The sequence below is a fragment of the Silurus aristotelis genome (assembly GCF_946808225.1).
Source record: "Silurus aristotelis genome assembly, chromosome: 26".
Classification (NCBI taxonomy): domain Eukaryota; kingdom Metazoa; phylum Chordata; class Actinopteri; order Siluriformes; family Siluridae; genus Silurus; species Silurus aristotelis.
The window spans coordinates 16,436,743-16,441,742 of NC_139599.1; the positions used below are offsets into that span (position 1 = coordinate 16,436,743).

At 40.5% G+C, this 5,000-nt stretch overlaps 1 protein-coding gene and 1 long non-coding RNA gene across 2 annotated transcripts in view; both read right to left on the minus strand.

The window, feature by feature from the left end:
- The window catches only part of LOC310720366, a 5,762-nt gene extending 4,611 nt beyond the window's left edge, over positions 1-1,151 (minus strand). Inside the window, exon 1 of the long non-coding RNA XR_014531712.1 lies at positions 1,004-1,151. This is a non-coding gene — a long non-coding RNA (uncharacterized lncRNA). The remainder of the gene's footprint in view (positions 1-1,003) is intronic.
- Positions 1,152-4,681: 3,530 nt separating this feature from the next.
- tmprss13b (transmembrane serine protease 13b) overlaps positions 4,682-5,000 on the minus strand; it is an 8,728-nt gene continuing 8,409 nt past the window's right edge. Inside the window, exon 13 of the mRNA XM_083530837.1 lies at positions 4,682-5,000. This exon is cut by the window's right edge and continues 137 nt beyond it. The gene's annotated coding sequence lies outside the window, so the exon portion shown is untranslated.

The window sequence follows — 5,000 nt, forward strand, 5'->3', positions numbered from 1 at the left end:
CAGAACTGAAACAACTTGTTTCTGCTCAAACTGCTGGAAATGTATGAAATGACATGCACTGGTTTTATTATTGGAGACCAAATTGTACAGGAAATTAAAACAATAACCAGTTTTATATATAAATATACACACACACACACACACACACACACACACACACACACACACACACACACACACATGGTAAATATCGAACTGAATATTTAGTGTCCTTATGTATATCTATTATGTGGCCAAAAGTAAAGACACCCGTCTTTTCCACACAATTGTATTAAATGTCTTCAAATACGAACTTTTCCTTTCACTTGAACTTCGAGATCCAGACCTGCACACAGCTCTTTGAAGATCTGCTTTACATTGGTTGGAGATGATTATGCTCTGGTGTCCATAAACTTTTGGCCATATAATGGACATGTAGTGCATCTACTATGTGCAAAAAAGAAAAAAAAAAAGAAGAAAGAAATAATAAAAGAAAGAGAAATGTGAACATGATCCTGGTAACTATGGGTAAAAGGCGAGAATATAGAGTCCACATACACACACATATACACACATATACACACACATATACACACACATATACACACATATACACACACATATACACACACACATACACACATTCAGACCAGGAGGTAATCTAGTGTATCCAGTTCTTCAACCAGCATTTATTTGGAGCCTAGAGGAAACCCGAGAACCCAGAGGAAACCCGATAGACATGTGTGACCTGTGAGAGAGAAATGCTACCTGGTGTACCACTGGGTTCATGTCATCATTGTTGTTCTACAATTCTACAATTCTACAAACAATTGCGAGTGTAAGAATTAAACATCCGCAACATGTAGCAAGATCTCAGACGCTTTTAACCAGGAAGAAAAAGTAAAAAAAAATGTCCCTTTGTGGGTTCTTCTTTCCAAAATTCAGCTAAAAGCAGTAAAATGGGCAAAGATTTCGATGAAAAAAACATTAATCAGCGAGCATGTGTAGAGCGTGGAGAACTTACCGTGGCCCATTCTGGAAGCTTAGAAGCTGCAGCGTATCGACTGTGTGAAGGAGTGTGTGAGCTTTCACCTGTGCTACTCCCTAAAAAACATGCCAAGTGTGTCCAAGAGGGAGGAGAGACACTAAAAGGGTGGGGTTGCAGGGCATTCAAGGTGAGACGTATCACCTTGATCAAATCAGGATGTTGTTTTCTGCTACTGCTCCATCGAAGGAACACTGAAACCCGATAAACGATTCTAGAAGTGCGTTTCTAGAGCTTTCAGATTCTAAAGCATCTTTAAAACTGAGACTGTTCTGGTGCTCGATTGTGATTGGGCGGAAAGTGGATACGAATCGTAGGTTTATATGAATGTATGTAGAGTCCAGGTTTCTGGAGGGACATGTTTCTGTTCGGAAGGAGTCTCCAGTTTTAGAAAAAGAAGGTTGAGAGAAGGACAGCGTTAAAGGGAACCGCAAATGGATAAAAAAAATTGTTTTTAAATAAATACAATTTTGGAAGAACACACACACACACACACACACACACACACACACACACACACACACACGGTGTGACCAAAAGTATTGGGACACCCCACATTTCCACCTGGATCTTCTTCTTTCCCAAACTGTTAACACACAGTTGGAGGCACACACTTGGACAGGACGTCTTCGGGTGCAGTAGCAGGACATGTGAATGTTGGTTGGATGTGTGTGAAAGATCTGAGTGGTCTGCTATGGAGCTCCAACCCTACTGAACATCTTTTGGGATGAATGTAAACGCTGACTGCACCCCAGGTCTCCTGACTTCCTTACCTACATCAGTCCCTGACTTTACTAACACCTTCTGACATCTAGAACATCTTCCTTGAGGAGCAAATAGGAATTACATATGCTCACAAGTGGATCTTATGGTTGAGTGTCCACAAGCTCATATAGATACATAAATTCATATAAATGAATAAATGAATGTGAAATTAAAACTTATAAAATTTTTTAAATAAACAGTAAAACACACACACACACACACACACACACACACACACACACACACACACACACACACACACTTTCTCTCTCTCAGGCAAACGCCAGTGTTATTACAAGCTTTTCGTCAAATGTTTACCAGAGACCCAAGAACGCCTTTCAAAATGTTTTCCCGTTCCACAAGACGAGAACAAAGGTTACATCACGCTCGGCATATGACTACGGACGTTTTTTTTTTCCTTAACGCGTGAGCGAGAAAGAAAAGCAGGAGAGAAGATTTGTTCTGTGTCAGTGAGTGGTTAAGGTTTATTTGACCTAAAAGCAAAAAACAGACACGTAAAGGACGAATGAGACACAGACCTCGGCATTACATATATAGTTGTATCGAAAAGGTTGGACGTTTTTTGGCCTGAGGACATATTTTGCAGGAAAAGTCTCGATACATATATAGTGGATGTTCAAAAGTATTGGGACGCCCAAATTTCCTCTCACATGTGGTTCCTCTGCAAACCGTGGAACAGCAAATGGGGACTTAATGTGGAATAGGATGTTAAAAAAAAAAGCACATATATATATATAGTCTGATGTGTTTTTATTTAAAGCCAGAGACGAAGAAAAGTTCCAGAGACAAGGTCACTCCTGAAGTTGTAGTAGATAATAAATGAATTCGCTGGAAAAGGTTAATGTGGGTGAGGTGAAGGATTCATGCTACGGTTAATCATTGCTGAAGGTTCTTAGGGTGTAATTTTTTTTTCGAATTGGACGTGTTTGAGTATCGAATCTTCAGGGTAGAGAGGTTTATGCTTTCATGCAGAACAAAAATATACCAAGCTGCATTTTGAGAGAACGAGAGAGAGAAAAAGACAGACTACATCTTCATGATCCGACGTCACTCTTTTCTTTTTGTTCTCTTTTCACACCACAAGGTGGCCCCCTGTGATTGGCTGATACGCCATAAAACCTTTTTCCAAATGATACTGACTGTGTATTATTATTATTATTATTAGTAACAGTATCGTTTTCATAAATCTAGGCACCCCCTGGTGGTCTGGAGGACATAAGCAGGCTATAAATGTATACCAGTGTATTGTAAGGTTTATATTTCTGCCATTACAACTGAGCAGTTGAGGCAGTTGACAGGTTAAAGGCTTTGCTCAAGAGCTCACAAGTGGCAGATTGGTGGTGGGATTGTAACTTGTGACCTTTCAATGCCATAGCCACTGAGCTACGACCTCCAACATTCACAGCATTTGACAGACGACCTTATCCAGAGAGACTTACATTTATTTCATTCATATAAATCAGCATCAATTGGGTTAAAGTCCTTGCTCAAGGGGCCAAAGGAAACGTGCTAAAGAAAGTAGCAGCTGATTGTGGCTGGACTTTCAAATCTAAAGTTGAATCCAAGCTGATGAAATGAGAACAATCAAGCAGTTTATTACATATAAGTAGGTAAGTAAATAAATTACTTCACCACGGCCGTCCAATATGGCCGAAACACATGGCAAATCAATACCAACTACTACTTGAGCAATTCCACACAAACACACGTGCACTTACACACAATAAAGGAGACTTGAGTTTAACCTTCCACTTCATGGATCTACAGGATGTTCAGCAGCAGCAGCAGTGAGCGTTCTCCAATCTGAAAACACCTCCCTCAAGAAGGTCCAGAAAGACGAAAGGGACCGGATCACTTGTATCTCCGGAGCACGAGTCAATTTTGTTTATTGGATGAAATGCAGATAAACATTTCCAATCAAATTTCTCTGGGTCACAAACGCAATGCTTTTAAACGTAATAGTGTCCAATCAAAAGGCCATTTAGCTTCACCCAGAGCGGTTTCACGGATATTAAGTTCCGCCAACTTAATGGCAACAGCAGAACATTATTAAATGCTTTTACAGTCATAATCCTGCTCGAGTCATGTGACAGCACGGACCTCCGGGGGCTACAAAGTCTCTGAACGTAAAGAAAAACATGCACCTGCACAAGCCTCATTAGCGAACTGATGCTTTGTGTAATGGCTGCACCGGACCAGAGCAGAGTAAAGCCTGGGTGAGTTTTTGTAGCCCATGGGAGAGTTAAGAAGTCATTTACATTAAAATAGGACTTGGGGGGGAAATACAGAAAGGGCTATTAGGAGGTAATGGGACTGGGAACAACATGATACACAACATTTATGGAGAATACATTCAGCGGTGGTCAGTTTTCTTTTGCCCTGGTGACTTCAATGTTTTGATTCAGTTCTAATAAATGATTCAGTTAAAGGCTTTGAGAGAGCAGTCATTAACGAGGACGCGAATGTTTTTGATTTTCCAGTTCGATAGATTTACCTTTACGTTTATGCCAGTTGGCAGACGCCCTTTTCCAGAGCGACTTACACTTTTCTCATTCATACAACTGAGCCTCTATGCAGTTAAGGGCCTCACACAGGGGCCCAGGAGTGGCAGGGATTTGATTTCATGTCCTTTGGATCCAAATTAAAATGCCTTAACCACTAAACAAGCACATGGAGACACTGATAGATGGTGGATTGATGGTAAACTAGACAACAAAGCAGTAGACAACATTCAGATTTCCAGGTGCTGGAAAATGCTGGAGACGTCCAGCTCTTGATTAAAGAATTCGTCGTATTCCGCATTGTTCGATGATTAATCAAAGATTTTTTGCTGCATGATAAAAAGAAAACACTTAAATGAAATCCTTCGGGTCACAAGCCTTTAAATTCTTTATTTGGTGTTAAGTGCACAGCGCTAATGATGCTACTGCATCACAAAAATGCCTGAATGCCAATTCAGGATGGGATTTAGATAGAAAGATGGAGCCCAGAGTGAAACTGGACCAAAAGTGGAAGTGTAGAATCGTGGAAGTCGATGGCAGATCCAAAAAAAGATCCATGCTATTCTAAAAATATTGTTTCTTATCCAATCAGAGGAGATCAGGCCACCTGTCAATCAAAGTAGCAATCAGGTGGGCGGTGGCTCACAACCAGGAGATACAATAATAAACCTGACAACCAAATGCTACGG